This window comes from Schistocerca americana, chromosome 10 (genome assembly GCF_021461395.2).
Source record: "Schistocerca americana isolate TAMUIC-IGC-003095 chromosome 10, iqSchAmer2.1, whole genome shotgun sequence".
NCBI lineage: Eukaryota > Metazoa > Arthropoda > Insecta > Orthoptera > Acrididae > Schistocerca > Schistocerca americana.
The window spans coordinates 113756880-113774557 of record NC_060128.1 but is presented as its reverse complement, the minus strand read 5'-3'; positions in this window follow the sequence as shown (position 1 = coordinate 113774557).

Genomic DNA, 17678 nt, shown 5'->3' with positions numbered 1-17678 from the left:
TCCACTGAAACTGTTGCAGGAGAGCAACGGTTTGCCGAATGATGTGTGGGCGAACGTTGTCATGGAGAATGTGTACGCCCTTGCTCAACATTCCTCTTCTCCGGTTCTGAATTGCCCGTTTGAGTTTTTCACAATTTCACAGTACCTGTCAGCGTTAATTGTGATCCCAGCGATTCAGCTCCAACGATGAGGTGAAAGAAGAGTTTCATAACTTTCTAAACAGCATGGCGGCGAGCTGGTATGACATGGGCATACAAAAACTGACACAGCGTCTATAAAAATGCATCAACAGAAATGGTGATTATGTCGAAAAATAGCTAAATGTTCAAGCTGTAAACTGATGTAAACCACTGTAGAAATCAACAGGTCTGCGTAACTATAAAAAAATAGGAGACCTTACTTTTGGGAGTGTCCTCGTAAGTATAATTACTTTATTATTAAGTAGGTATAGGCAACACACCACCACTTTGTCAAGAAATAACAGTGACACAGCTTTGAGGACACTGAGGGTGGCAGCAATCTGAAAGTATTCCGAGTAGTACCGACTTTGAACGATCAGTAGTTGGGGGCCGCCGGCCAACGTATTGCGTCCCTACTATGGCTAGTCTATGGTGGGGGACCTCGTAACATGCTAGTTTATTTAGGTTACCAATCAATGTTAAGTTTGTTACATGTACAGGTTGTGTACCACAATATCACGAGTCCGCGACGTTCCTTTGATGTTCTACTGAGGGACCGAATACCTAGCACAACACGAGCTAGCGCTAGTGAATACGAACCGAACACTACCGAATGCTGTTTCGCTCGCAGTTCGCACTACCGTTCGCACCGAAGAGACTCTGCGTTCGCTGACGCTCGTACGCGTATGTGTTCGCTACGGTGCGAACTGGTCTTCGGAGGAATCACCGTCGTGACGCTGCCCTTTAGGTCGTGGCCTCCTGCCCTTAAGGGCTTGTGCGGACAGCCCTTTCGCCCTGGAGATCGCGGATCCTGCCCTCAGGATCCCGCGAGTGCAATCCTCGGGCGTGCAATTCGCCGCACGGAGCAATAATGCCGACCGCAGCGCCAGCTGGTGCGGATTTAATTAACTAATTAATTAGGGCCCGCCGAGCACAAGGCGAGGCGCAGCGCTGGAGCCCGGGGAGCGGCTGACATCTTGCGCGGGATTGGCCCGCGGAGCCTTTTCTACCACCGCCCCCCCCCCCCATGCCCCCTCCACCTCTGTTTTCCGTCTGCTGGTCTTCAACCTGGAGCCAGAACCGACTGGTCATTCCCGGCCTTTGTGCACCGGCGGCTTCTAATTGGCCGTCCCTGCCCCCTCTCCTCACCTACAGCATCTCTTTGTTGTTTTCACCGGGAGGACGGGGAATCCCCGTGTGCAGCGGCGCTCTACGGCCGAGAGTTTTTAAATTGGTGTTACTCGAGAAATGAGATTTCGTCAGAGAGAGAGATAAAGGGAGAGAGAGAGTTAGAGGGGTGAGGCAGGGATAAATAGAAAGGAAGAGGAAGAAGAACAGAGAGATATTTAACAGGGATCGTCAGGTGGAAGTGCAGAAGACCTGGATAAACGCTTGTCGGTACAGCAGGAGGCGGGGGCAGAGCATTTTACATTTCCGTCTGGTGGATCTGTTTAATCTCTGGGGCTCTGTTGACTACGCTACGAATTTAAATTGCTCTCCGCACTAGAGCGGTTTTCTCCTGTAAGCGTTATAAAGCTGTGTAACGAAACGACGTATTGCGAAATATATCTACGTCTCTTCACTGCAACCAAGATTACGGTACGCGGAGGAGAATACTTTGCCTACCACTGTTAGGGGAAGATCGGATGGTGTTGGGCACAAAATCTTTTTCACAACTGTTACTCCCCACTGTCTTAAAACTGGACTAAATAAGTGGAAGTGGTGATAAGATGTATTCTCGTCGAACTCAACAACAGAATAGCTCCTAACTTCATATGTTCTTACTTTCTCTGTATAATTTAAAAATGAATTATGCCGTTTGTCTAGGTTTTTCGTCTTCTGAGGCCGGCCGATGTGGCCGAGCGGTTCTATACGCTACAGTCTGGAGCCGCGCGACTGCTACGGTCGCAGGTTCGAATCCTGGCTCGGGCATGGATGTGTGTGATGTCCTTAGCTTAGTTAGGTTTAAGTAGTTCTAAGTTCCAGGGGACTAATGACCTCAGCAGTTCAGTCCCATAGTGCTCAGAGCCATTTTCATCTTCTGAATTTTCACTATGTCATCCTGTCTACGTGGTCAAATTCTCCGTTATGATCCATGAACGCAGTATGCACTTCACTATTAACTGTAACACGCGCCGGTATTCGTTTCATTATGGCCTTCCAATTACGATACTTTCTGGAAGATGACAGCCAACAGCCGTTAAGTAATGTATGAAATGCGCATTTGAACCATCAGCTGTTGTTATTTTAAACATAAATTTTACCGGTTTCGGTTTTGTACCATCCACACAAAAAATGGCTCTGAGTACTATGGGATTTAATATCTGAGGTCATCAGTCCCCTAGAACTTAGAACTACTTAAACCTAACTAACCTAAGGACATCACACACATCCATGCCCGCGCGGTTCCAGACTGAAGCGCCTAGAACCGCTCGGTCACCGTGTCCGGCTACCATCATTACAGATGAAGGGTTAAAATGATTTAAGCCCCTATATTGCATCAGACATTATTTAAAAAGGTGTAGTGCGTGCCATGAATGTAAATATGTGACACAGGACTTCAAGAGCAAACATCCAAATTCTAAATGTATATAGAGCAATATTTGGATGTTTGCTTTTAAAGAATTTGGGTTTAAAATAACAGCTGATAGTTAAAATATGCATTTTATACCACGATACTGTCCTCCAGACAACAGCGCTACCACAGAGCACTCTGATGTTGCTATTATTCCCGTATGTTTCATTGTCTGATATTCCTAGGAACATTATTTATCCCACTGTATTTCAATGGGCTCCACCCGTCGTTACTTTCGTTTCTGTAACATATTTTACCACTTAGTATTACTCACAAAATTACATTACTCAAAAATTCTTCGATTCAGTCGCATACTGGGCTATTCATAAGTACCGCTGGGGTGGCAGAAGATGGCTGTGTGAAAACTACAAGAAAGACAGGCAGACAGACATCAATTGGCAGAACACCTCTCCAAATTTTAACTCCTATTACTGATCCTCAGCATGGCTACCGTTTGTGGTACGGCAAACGTCTGTATATGCGCATATTTCATTGGTGTCACTGCTGTTGGTGCAACAGCAACAGCCTGCTTGGAAATCTGTTAATTGGCTTGTTAAGTGCAGTTGTGTATTACTTCAGTGTGACAACATGGAGCAGGTCATTTCTCTTAATATTCTAACATGCCTCGCCTTAGTGATGCACTCTACAACTACGCCACAGCGTATAGTACGGATCGTCATTTCGTGAGATGCCGTGTCTGCTGACACGTGTCATTGGTCTATATGTCTTGTAGATGTCGTGCAGTCACCCTCTAGAACCCCAGAGCTACTTAATAGTAACACATTTATTTCCAAAGATCTTATGATCGTATCTTTATTCGCCAGTAAAATATTACAGTATCTACTGCCTTCCGCAATAGTGGGAAAACGATCTTTTCACCTACATCTACTTCTTAACTCGAGAATTTTTCACACAGGTATGCTCTGGTTCTCGCTGTAATATGTATTAGAGTGTTTCCAATATTTTGCCCTGCAGTAGGCCTGTCCAAGATTTACACTCTTTAACAAATAAAAATAAAATAATACTAATAATAATAATAATAATAATAATAATAATAAATTGTAATAATAATAATAATTATTATTATTTGTTCTTTGGATAGGTGATTGAGAGATTAAAATTTACGCCGTGAATTTATTGAGCTTGAGATTTACGGAACGTAGCCAGGGCTCATTATATATTTTTTTCTAGACAAAGTCTGATATCTGACCTCAGCTTCAATCATGACAATGGGGTGACTAAAACTACTAAAATAGAGAAAAGCATACGATTAAATAAAACATATATTCATTACAACATATACATTACGATATGAATGACACTTACGTAAAACTATAGGTAAATAATTACAGATAATTCACAAATAAGCATCAATATGGCTAACTGTGGACCACACAAAATATTTCGTCCTTCTAGGACGACGAATGACATAAGAGTGTAGATGCCTACTGGCTCCGACAAGAGAGCGGTGTTAATTCCTTTATTTTGCTTTCTCTTGTCCTAAAAAATCGATACATATAAGCTAAGTTAAGTAAATTAAACATCGTCTGTGCTCGAGTGCAAATGGTTCCTTAAAACTCCTGGAGCACTCCGGCTTCCCCCGCCAGTACACTATTCCTAGTAGGTGTCAGTGAGACGGCTGTACGCCAAATGCTGAACGCGTGGGAAACTTAGGAAGGCGTGTTTCCAACACGGTATGACTACCTCCAAGAGGCTATAACTACAGCACTCTTTTTATAACGTGAATATGATTTTATCACTGATGTTTACTTTTTAAAACAATTAAACGGGGTCTGTGAGTCCTCCTTAATGCAAACCACTATTGTTATTTATTTATGTATTCATTCCGCAAACTAGTTTCAGCCACAAATATCATCATCATCATCTGATTCTTTAAATATAAAACATGGAGAAAATAGCACAGCTGCAAAACACAGTACAATATTATTACATGCATAGTATTTGTATTTTAAACATTATTTTCTGTGAATACATTCGTAACCCCATTGTTTGTTATATATTACAGTATGATTTTAAGATTGATGTCGTTGCTTACTGCATATTTTCCAAGTTTTTTCAGTTGCTGTTTTTCTCGGCGCACACCTGCAACTGTGTGAGCGGCTCATAGTAAACAAATAGTAAAACGTGAAATTACGTACGTCAGCGTTACACAATTAGGATTGCAGTAGTGTTGTGGATACAGTTTTGGTGTGTACTAGGCTGTTACTTCGTCACTCGTGTAATCACGTTCGTTGGTCGGCTTGCAGATATGTTTATACTTTTACGGCATGACGTGAACCGAGATAAACGGCAACAGAAATAAACAGAAATTATGCCGCGAACAGCGACACCAATCGTAAGATCATGCTTTAATATATAATAAATAAGGTATCATCGAAGTATTCACCGAAAACAATATTTAAAAAAAATCAGTACACATGTAATAATGCTTGAAAGTGTTTTATAACTAAGCTGTTTTAGTTTTAGACCTAAAGAACCCACTGATGATAGCGATATTTGTCGCCGAAACTAGTTTGGGGAATAAATAAACAAATAACAAAAGTGTTTTGCATCAGGGCGGGCTTACAACTCGCATATTATTGTTTTTTCATGCAAACACTTACAAAATGGAAGAGTTTCCAGATAAAGTATTGCTTATTTTTTACTATTCACATTTTTGACAAAGCAATAATTTTTATTACTGTAGTAAGGAAATACATTAGACAGCGATAACACCGTGAGTAGAGCTAAAGAAACCTTTATATACAGGTATTCGACGATAAGTTATGATGTTTATACATTTATATAGATTTTGATTTTAGAATATTTAATATATCTGACCTTATGATTCGTAATACTGTCAAACAAATGGAATTATGCAGATTAAAGTATGTTAAATTCTAGCGTTGGTGGGACTTTGTCAAGTTCATACAGAAGAATAATTCGCACACGTCTTGAACCAAACATTGAGATGACTTAGGTAGCTTGTCTGTGCAGTTGAGGGTATTACTCTTGGGGAATATTTTATATCAGTCTTCTGGATTCCTGGATCGGATAAACAGTTCGAATATCTTGGAATCTCTTTGAGATCATGAGAAGTTTCGATTATTGGAACGTAGTCAGTCATTTCTCGGCCACAAATTACTGCCTTGAGATACAGGAGATTTTCATGTCATGAACTGATTTTTTTCCACAGGATTACTTTCTGTTTGATAGCATCAGTCTTGTCCGCCATCTGTATTATCAAATGATTCTCCCCTTGCATTAATACCCTAAATAAATTCAAATAATTGGTGGTGTCAGACATAAAAGACTTTGCCACCAATCTGCTTAACATTAACACAATTTTTTTTCTGTAATGACCACCATCAGTTCAACTAGTTTTCTCTGTCGTCTGTCAGAAGGCAAGTGCATCATACTGTTCTTCAGGCTGGTGTTGTAATAACGCATTTTTCCAGTTCATAGTAGGGCGTGACATATTAAGCACTCTGCATGGTCTTTAAACCATACGAAAAGTAAGACACTGAACTGTGTGGCTTCCGCACTTCTTCTTTTTTTGACTCGTGCAGAGACCTAGTAGTATTCTTAATACAGAACGTAAATCTTATTTAACGCAACCAACATTGTCAGCGAACTGCTTGACGTCTGACAAGGTGAATATTTCTGTCTAGCGGCGTCCACCTGGAACCCCCGTTCGTGGCGCGCTGTTCGGCCGGGCCTGTGCAAAGGTGAACATTCTTCCCATTCTAATCATTGGTGGAGTGAGAACAGGAAATTTACTACAATCCCACCACATGGCAAGGAACTATCGAAATTTTCTTACAAGCCCCCCTACACAAAGGAACTGACATGTCTTCCACCGATTGTGGTGCTATGAGAACATGCCAATGCAGAACAGTTTTACTGATAAATGCATGAACAATAACCTTTTCTTCATTGAAAAATTTCTCACTACAATATTTTGTGATTAGCACTAGTCCAAACTTAGCATGAAGGCTTTAATGATGAAGCAGTGAAAGTCTGGTATTCACTTGGTCGCAAAACAAGATGCAGTCCAACCAAGGCTCACTTCGTAGAACAATCTACGAAGGTAAGGTCGACAGCTGGTATGTAAATCCCGGGAACTGCCCAAACAGAAGCCAAGACTTGGTGATCATGCTTACAGTCACTGACTGCTTATTTGGTTGGTAGTGGCTGGCGAGCGGCACGGCGTCAAATAATAGCGCAGATTCCGAACGAGGCGCTGCAGACATGCGACTGAGTGGCCCAGAGCTCGGCAGTACATTGCACAGCACAAAGTGCACAGGGTATATAGGAATTATATGGCCCGTGCAAGGTCCGTGCGGCGCATAACCTCTAGAGGCGCTTGCACTTCTGCATGGTGACTAGTCAGCGTATTTCATTGAAGCTGTCTGCTGAATTAACCCCCTGAGTGTTAGGCAGCAAGTATACCACGTTTGTAAGACGGGTTGCAAGGCTGCCGGGCGAGCAGCCTACACATCAGAGAAGCTTCAGACAGTGTCAGACACGTAAGGCTTCTTGAAACTACGTTTTCTGAAGATTGTACTATAAAATTTTTCTCAATAAAAATGTGATAAGTTTTTTTAGTAGCATTATAAATCTCTGTGTCATAAGAATACAAATTCACTGATCTTAAAAAAAATTTTTCCACCCTATGCGTTTCGGTCGTTTAAATTTTTTGAGTGTTGTATCAGGCTTGAAATTATAATGCTAGAAAAGCCGCGTTTGTTCCAAAGTACATTTTAATTTGATCGAAAATACTTATAAAGCTGAGCTTGTCAATCAGCTCACCTAGTTTGTCAAAAGATACGCCTAGTTGTTCTTTGTAGCTGCATCTGCAAACTCGTGAATCCAGCACCTTCGCCCTAAAGGCTTAATGTCTTTTGATAAAAGCGCAGTAAAAATCTTCACCCGCTTTCATTTTTGTCGTGTTAGACCGATTGCATATTAGCTCAATATATTTAAGAACTGACCTTTACTGAACGAGATTTTTTATATGATCGTTTCCTGTTCACCACTAAATGTTTTCGGAACAAATCTTATTTTCTAAGGCAGGGTGTAACACTCCCGTTTAATCTTCTGACTTATCCCGCTCGATCGGGATCTGATAGCAGCCCAAATAGATAATAATTAATGTGACCGTGTACCTAATGGGCTGGCAATCGGATTGGACTGCTACGGAGATGTTACATTCCATTTTGTCCTTCTCAAATGCTGTAATAAAGAAATGTCTGGTGCCAAGAAGAACGACAACACAGCTTCATTAATCAACAACCTATATTCATCACCAAAAACACAAAGTAAAGAGACAGCCACTGCCTTCGTCGTACAGAATTAATAACGGCTAATCTCAGCACAGGTCCTTTCGTTAGTCATTATCATCACACGCAATTCCAATCACTGTAATCCAACACTGCAATCCAACACTGTAATCCAAATGATGCCGGCGCGGTAGACGCGTAATTACAAATATCGGCACAAAAATATCACTGATCACTCTATTAATTATACTTTTTCACCTTCCCGTATATTTCTAACACAAAGGGGTTAAACCACGGCAATGGCCACTCCCTTTGTCGGTACGGTCTTGCATTCCAGCAACAGACCTCCACCCGGCTCGGCCCGCAGCGCGTACCACACTCTACTGTCTCCACACTCGCTCTCGCTCTCGCAACCCGACACACACTATCGATTGTTTGTCCTGTCGACCTGTGCTGACGCAAAACTCATAGTAAGGGCCTACGGACCCCTTACAAGGTTTCGTGGTCACATCATTCTTGTCCCGTAAAAATTAGTCTCTCACCTAATGTATTTCTGTAAATTGAATACGAGGGTTGTCCAGAAAGTAAGTTCCGATCGGTCGCGAAAGGGAAACCACTAGGAAAAGACGGTAATGCTTTGCACAGATGTGTTGGACAGTGTCTCTAGTATCCCGTCGATCGTCTGGCATCGCTCTTTTCAGTTTTGAGTGAACAGTGAGCAGCCGGCCGGTGTGGCGGTGCGGTTCTAGGCGCTTCAGTCTGGAACCGCGCGACCGCAGGTGCCTCGGACTTGGATGTGTGTGATGTCCTTAGGTTAGTTAGGTTTCAGTAGTTCTAAGTTCTAGGGGACTGATGACCTCAACAGTTACGTCCCATAGTGCTCAGAGCCAGTTTTTTGAACAGTGAGCACGTAAATATGTGTAGGGAATAGCGTCTCCCGCCAAGTGCGAGGGGCTGGTTAAAGATTTCGCCTGTGTCATGCAGCCCACATAACACAACTGTCGAGCAGTTCCTTCTTCAACCCAATTCTCGGCCGTACACTGCAGGGCAATGAAGACGCTCCTGCAGCGTTTTCGATGAGACGTGTTTGATCACCCACAATACATTCCGTAATTGGCTCCCCCTGAGTCTCATCTCTGCTCACAAGAACCGCTGGCTATGAAGACAAAAATTTTCCACGGACAACGAACTGCAGACCAGTGCAGATAACTGGCTGAAAGCATAGGCAGCTGCTTTCGATGACGAGAATATTGTAAAGCTGATACTACACTGCGACAAAACTCGAAGTTGGTGCGGCGACTATGTATACAAGCAGGTGGAAGGTGTACCTAACTGCTGCAAATAATACATTTCTAGTTTTCACTGTGGTTCCCATTTCGCGACCGAGAGGAACTTACTTTCTGGACAACCCTCGTATTTCTCAGTTGCATCGCTGATTGTTTTTTCATTGTGTCTAGCTTTTCTATGGCTATTTCGTTTTATTTTCGTCTCATTGATATCCGAACTTCTCTATCTTTACTTGTTAAATAAAAAAATACCATAGAGACTTGTTTGTCTGTTACAACACGAAATTGCTTAGTCCAGCACAACCTGAACGTATTGCTGTTGTAGTTCAAGATCCCCATTATTATTACTTGGGCTGGATATAGTCATAGCCTACAAGTCGCTGAGGCGACAAAAGTCAAGGGATTCCTCCTAATATTGGGTCGGCCCTCCTTTTGTCCGACATAATGTAGCAACTCGACGCAGCATGGACTCAACAAGTCTTTGGAACTCCCCTGCAAGAAATACTGAGCTCAGGAATGGTTCAAATGGCTCTAAGCACTATGGGACTTAACATCTGAGGTCATAAGTCCCCTATAGCTTAGAACTGCTTAAACCTAACTAACCTAAGGACATCAAACACATCCATGCCTGAGGCAGGATTCGAACCTGCGACCGTAGAAAAATATTGAGCCATGCTGCCTTTGTAGCCGTCCATAACTGCAAAAATGGAGGATTTTCTGCACGAACTGACCTCTGTTACGTCCTATAAATGTTCCACGGCAGTCATGTTGGGCAATCTGTGTAGACAATTCATTTGCTCGAATTGTCCACAGTATTCTTCAGCCAGTTGCGGACAACTGTGGATCTGTGAAATGGCGCATTAGCGTCGACAAAAATTCCATCCTTATATGGGAACATGAAGTCCATGAATGGCTGCAAGTGTTCTCCAAGTAACCGAAAAAATCATTCCTAGTCAATGATCGATTCAGTTCGACCTCAGGACACGGTCCATTCCATGTAAACATCGCACACTCCCTGATGGAGCCATCAACAACCTGCACAGCGACTTGTCCACAACTTAGGTCAATGGCTTCATGCAATCTGCACCACACTCGAACTCTGCCATCAGTTGCTACCAACTGGAATCGGGATTCACCTGAACAGGTCGTCTAGGGCCGAAACGATATGGTCAAGAACCCGCAAAAGGCGCTGCAGGCGGTGTCGTGCTGTAAGCAAAGGCACTCGCGTCGGTCGTCTGCTGCCACCACCCATTAACGCCAAAGTTCGCCGCACTGTCCTAGCGGTCGCGATGGTTTCTGTGGTTGTTTCACGCGGTGTTGCTTGTCTGCTAGCACCGACAGCTCTACGCAGACGTAGCTGATCTCGGTCGTTAAATGAAGGCCAGCGCGTTGTCCATTGTGAGAGGCGATGCCTGAAACCTGCTATTCCTGGCACTCTCTTGACACTTTGGATGTGTGTATATTGTATTCCCTAACGATTTCTGAAACGAAATGTCCCATGCATATAGCTTCAACTACCATTCCGCGTTGAAAGTCTGTTAATTCACGTTGTGCGGCGAAAGTCAATTTGGAAAACTTTTCATATGAAGCGCTTGAGTGCAGATGAAAGCTCCGTCCACGCACTACCCTTTTTTTACCTTGGGTGCTATGACGTCCCCTCTCCCCTTTTATTGACGCTGTTGATGTTAAGCCGCTACTGCTACAACTCGGTCCGTGGAGTGGAGACGCGACGCGCAGTGATGGTTGTCTGTCCCCACCAGGTAACGTGGAACAGCACCTCAAAATCTCTAAAGAAATTTGTTCCTCGCGTAAAGTATGGAAGTCCGTTTGCGAGTCCGCACAGTCTCTAATTGTCTATTATGGTTTTATGATGCTTCGCTATACCCGGTTAGTTAGTTATTGCAGTATTGAGTGAATCATTCATCACCGGCGTCGTTTCACACCACTGAAGTGAGGAAAAATTCATTTGCGGTCAAGTATCAGTAGTTGTTACGTTGCTACGCAGAACTGTTCACTACGGCACGATGCAAATCCAAAGATAATCTATAATGCTATCTTGCTTTCGTGCGTCGTGATATTACGAGGGCAGTTCAATAAGTAATGCAACACATTTTTTTCTGAAACAGGGGTTGTTTTATTCAGCATTGAAATACACCAGGTTATTCCCCAATCTTTTAGCTACACAACACTATTTTTCAACGTAATCTCCATTCAATGCTACGGCCTTACGCCACCTTGAAATGAGGGCCTGTATGCCTGCATGGTACCATTCCACTGGTCGATGTCGGAGCCAACGTCGTACTGCATCAATAACTTCTTCATCATCCGCGTAGTGCCTCCCACCGATTGCGTCCTTCATTGGGCCTAACATATGGAAATCCGACGGTGCGAGATCGGGGCTGTAGGGTGCATGAGGAAGAACAGTCCACTGAAGTTTTGTGAGCTCCTCTCAGGTGCGAAGACTTGTGTGAGGTCTTGCGTTGTCATGAAGAAGGAGAAGTTCGTTCAGATTTTTGTGCCTACGAACACGCTGAAGTCGTTTCTTCAATTTCTGATGAGTAGCACAATACACTTCAGAGTTGATCGTTTGACCATGGGGAAGGACATCGAACAGAATAACCCCTTCAGCGTCCCAGAAGACTGTAACCATGACTTTACCGGCTGAGGGTATGGCTTTAAACTTTCTCTTGGTAGGGGAGTGGGTGTGGCGCCACTCCATTGATTGCCGTTTTGTTTCAGGTTCGAAGTGATGAACCCATGTTTCATCGCCTGTAACAATCTTTGACAAGAAATTGTCACCCTCAGCCACATGACGAGCAAGCAATTCCGCACAGATGGTTCTCCTTTGCTCTTTATGGTGTTCGGTTAGACAACGAGGGACCCAGCGGGAACAAACCTTTGAATATCCCAACTGGTGAACAATTGTGACAGCACTACCAACAGAGATGTCAAGTTGAGCACTGAGTTGTTTGATGGTGATCCGTCGATCATCTCGAACGAGTGTGTTCGCACGCTCCGCCATTGCAGGAGTCACAGCTGTGCACGGCCGGCCCGCACGCGGGAGATCAGACAGTCTTGCTTGACCTTGCGGCGATGATGACACACGCTTTGCCCAACGACTCACCGTGCTTTTGTCCACTGCCAGATCACCGTAGACATTCTGCAAGCGCCTATGAATATCTGAGATGCCCTGGTTTTCCGCCAAAAGAAACTCGATCACTGCCCATTGTTTGCAACGCACATCCGTTACAGACGCCATTTTAACAGCTCCGTACAGCGCTGCCACCTGTCGGAAGTCAATGAAACTATACGAGACGAAGCGGGAATGTTTGAAAATATTCCACAAGAAATGTCCAGTTTTTTCAACCAAAATTGGCCGAGAAAAAAAAAGTGTTGCATTACTTATTGAACTGCCCTGGTATTTCGGCAAAACAGTCCTTTCAATTCTCAATGTTCATCAAGTCACTCTTTCAATTAAAATGTTCACAGTTAATTAATTTTGATCATCAACTATCACACAGTTCAATTAATGATGGAGCCAACACGTAAGATTTCCATTACTGAAGAACAATTTTATTGTTCCTTCTTAGTAGCAACTTTATAATAATCACACCACATGCACACCGATGGATCAGATCAATTGTATAATTTTCGTGTGGTCGTATTAATGTTTCCTACTCAAGGCTAATCAGGTATTGCAGTCATCGATACTATGTCCATTCTTCGTATAACTGTTCACTTTGATGAAGGGTGAGTCCAACAATATCATCTCCAATAAGTTCATTAACTCGTCGTACACTATCAGAATATCACTTCAGTTCAAGTTGTCAAGTCAGAATAACTGAGAACTAAGTCCGCGCATCTCTATCACACAATATTACTTTTTAAAAAAAAAGAAACAATCTCGTAGCGTTCTGTTTGTAGTACTACAACAAACGGTGCGCTCTCTCTCGACTTGATAGCAAGCAAGCCAGCAAGCGACCAGCATTTCTATGATCGAGCACTGTAGACGCATTGAATTTCGTTTTCGCGGCGTTTACAACTCTCTTTGCCAATAAATGTTATCTCTGACCAACATATTACTTTGGACTTAACTTTCGTCGTACTGATTTGCAGTTATTACTGAGATGTTTGATAGCTAATTAAAAAGAACCTTACTTTCTTTCTACCTTTATATCATGACATACTCAATAATTATTGAAATTCGTGTTCATCAAAACTTTAAGGTGTTATATTATTGTCAAAGTTGTCGTACCTGTCAGGATAACACTGTTCCCTACTTTAAATTATCATGGCAGTCTTATTAGTGTTTTTCGGGTTTCTTATGGTGTTACAGTACGCGATACTATTACCATCTCATTCTTTTACATGAGTATATCGGTATCCCATGACTTATCTCATCTCACTGTATAGCGAATAATACCACTTCGTCTAAAGATGCAGTAAAAAGTATTAGTTACTTGCAAACGACGCTCTAGGTTACGCTCCGAAGTTAACATCGTGCACCGAAAAACTTGCTACAAAGAAAATGAAAGAATGTTGCATCGTTCGGCTCATGTTCGTAACTTCGTATCTCTTCGTTAATTCTAGTGGGTGAAAGTACGAGACCGACACATAACGCTGAAGAAATGCTGCAAAGAGTGTTTCATAAGGCTAATACCCATTTTGATTAAGTTACTTCACCAGCTATTATTGCAAAGAAACCAACCGGAGTGCTTGATGCAAATATTAGTACTACTGCTTCAGAGCACATAGTAGCACGACATGAGCCGTGCTGTTTTAAGCACTCTTACAAACGACTGGCGACACTCTATTCAGAAGCTGCGGGGCTGAGACGAGGGAATAAAAAAAGCGCCGTTCTTTGGCAGCGGACAGGGAGCGCTGTGGAGCGGCCAGTATCAACAGGGCGCGCGCCCGGCGAGGATAAACAGGGACAGCGGAACAGGGCGGCCCTGCGCGCGCTTTTAAGCAGCCCTTTTGTGGGCCTAACGGCCGCAGGGGAGCGCCGCGAAAGCGCCGTATATTTTTTAATTATTTCATAACGCGTGTGCGTCCGAGTTATTAGTGGGTACCGCCCCCGCCTTAATAACAACGACACTTCCGTTTTACGGCGCGGGCTAAAGTTTCGGGCCCCCGCGCGGGGAAATTTTTGTTCGTTATGTTGGTAGCTATTAAGCGTCCTGCTGCGCGCGTTGCTTGGCTGCTCGCCCACTCTGCCTGTTGTCTTTCGTCTCCTCCACTTCTCTCTGCTCCTTGGGCCACCGTGTGCGTGTGTGTGTGTGTGTGTGTGTGTGTGTGTGTGTGTGTGTGTAACGGGGCTCTTAGGTCTCTAAAAGGCAGTGTTTAACTCCGGAACGAGGGTACGCCTTGTTCAGACGCACTACCATGCGTGTGGTGCGGAAAAGAACTGAGTAGGGAGAAATATAAATAGTTAATGATAGTTGTTAAATGTGGGCAACGGCCTTGTCGCAGTGGATACACCGGTTCCCGTGAGATCACCGAAGTTAAGCGCTGTGGGCGTGGTCGGCGCTTGGATGGGTGACCATCCAGCCGCCATGCGCTGTTGTCATTTTTCGGGGTGCGCTCAGCCTCGTGATCCCAATTGAGGAGCTACTCGACCGAATAGTAGAGGCTTCGGTCAAGAATACCATCATAACAACCGGGAGAGCAGTGTGCTGACCCCACGCCCCTCCTATCAGCATCCTCCACTGAGGATGACACGGCGGTCGGATGATCCCGGTAGGCCACTCGTGGCCTGAAGACGGAGTGAGTTGCTAAATAAATGCGGCACTATGTGGACTACTGATCATTTCTTATCACGTAAGATTCCAAGAATAATTCCACTTCCAAAGAAAGCAGATGTTGACACGTACGAATGTTATCGAATAACAGTTTAATAAGTCAAGGTTGCAAAATACTAACACGTATTCTTCACAGAAGAATGGAATAGTTGGCAGAAGCTGTACTTGGGGGGACAGCAGTTTGGATTCCGGACTACGATTTATCTTAGCAGATGCGATAAGGAGAGGCAAACATTCATTAATAGCAATTGTAGACTTAAGCTTTTGGCAGTGTTGACTGGAACACTGTCTTTGAAATTCTGAGGGTTGCAGGAGTGATGTAAGTGGAGCGAAAGGCTAAGAAGGCTGGGCTATTTATGACTTTATACGGAAATCATCTGGCAGTCATCAGAGTCAAAGAGCGTGAAACAGAAGCAGTGATTGGGGAGAGAGTGAGAAAGTTTTCCAACCTATCACCAATGTTACTCAGTCTATACTTTGAGCAAGCAGTAAAGGAAACCAAATAAAATTTGTAGTACGAATTAAAGTCCAGGGAAAAGAATAAAAATTTTGGTGTTTGGCAATGACATTGTAATTCTGTCAGAGACGGCAAAGGACTTGGAGAGCAGTTGAATGATATGGACAGTGTCTTAAAAGGAGGAATTAAGATGAACATCAACAAAACAAAAACAAGGATAATGGTATGTAGTCGACTTAAATAAAAAAAAATGGCTCTGAGCACTATGGGACTTAACATCTATGGTCATCAGTCCCCTAGAACTTAGAACTACTTAAACCTAACTAACCTAAGGACAGCACACAACACCCAGCCATCACGACGACTTAAATCAGTTGATGCTGAGGGAATTAGGTTTGGAAGTGAGACAAAGTAGTAAATGTATTTTGCTATTTAGGCAGCAAAGTGAGTGGCCCTCATGGCCGAGATAGAGAGGATATAAAACGTACAGTATCACTGGCAAGATAAAAGTTTTCGAAGAAGAGACATTTGTCAAAATCGAATGTAGATTTTTATGTTAGGAAATATTATCTAAAGGTTTTCGTCTGGAGTTTACCCATGTATGAAAGTGGAACATAGACGATAAACAGTTTGGACATGAAGAGAATCGCAGTTTTTTCAATGTCGTGCTACAGAAGAACGCTGAAGATTATATGGGGAGATTACGTAACTAATGAGGAAATAATAAACAGAATTGGGGAGACGAGGAATATGTGGCACAACGTTAGAAAAAGAAGGAATCAGTTGATAGGGCACATTATGGAACATCAAGCGAATGGTTCAAATGGCTCTGAGCACTATGGGACTTAACATCTGAAGTCATCAGTCCCTTTGGCTTAGAACTACTTAAACCTAACTAATCTAAGGACATCACACACATCCATGCCCGAGGCAGGATTCGAACCTACGATAGTAGCGGTCGCGTGGTTCCAGACTGTAGCGCCTAGAACCGCTTGGCCACTCCGGCCGGTCAAGAAGTACATTTTATTATATAGATCTGAAAGAGCGACTGACGTACTACTTTTCCACATAGTCACTTAACACATTGAGGCACTTATCATAGCGGTGGACAAGCTTTAAACGACCTTCGTCGTAAAATTATGCCGCCTGAGACTTCAGCCAGTGAGTCACGCCCGTCTGGAGTTCCGCGTCGTCATCAAAGCGCTGCGTTGCGAGCCAGTTCTTCATTTCGGGAAACAAGTGCAAGTCGCTGGATGCAACATCGGGGCTGTAGGGCGGATGAGGGAAAATTTACCATTTGAATGAATTAAGGAGTTCTTTAGTGCAGTTTGCCGTGTGAGGTCACGCAATGTGGTGCAAAAATAAAATTTAGGACGTCAGCTTTCCTCGGCGTTTTTGTTGAACTGCTCTTCTAAGGCTGTGCAAAGTTTGACAGTACCGGACAGAATTTATGGTTGCCCCACGTTCAAGAAAATCAATAAGAAACGCACCCTGCCTATGCCAAAACACTGTCGCCATCAACTTCCTTGCTGACAAGGTTTGCAGACATTTGCTTGGTGTTTGGGGGGGACCTTGTGTGCTCCCACTCCAGGGACTGTAATTTTGTCTCGCAATTGACGTGTTTCACCCAAGTCTCGTCACCGGTTACTGTTCTATCCGGAAATGATGTGTGGTAGGCCTGCAGAAATGTCAACGTCGCCCCCATTCGCTGTTCTTTATGGTGCTCTGTAAGCATTTTGGGCACCCCTCGTGCACAAAATTTGTGGTAGCTTAGCTTTAGAGACAATTTCAAACAACAAAGTCCGTAAAACTTGTGGAAAAGAAAGCTCCGTTATTGATGAAGCGACGGTTTTCACGAATCGTTTCATCAATTTTAGCGACTAGATCGTCAGTCACAATAGTCGGGCGTCTACTCTTCATCAACGTTGCTTCGGCCGTTTTTATACCGGATGCACCATTTTCCGGACGAAACTTTCACTCATTACGTTGTTTCGCTACACTTCGCACAGTTCATGATAAATGCCTACAGGTTTCAGGTTTTTTGCAACTAAAACCGTATCACAGACCGCACCTCGCAACTGGCGGGATTTTCGATTGT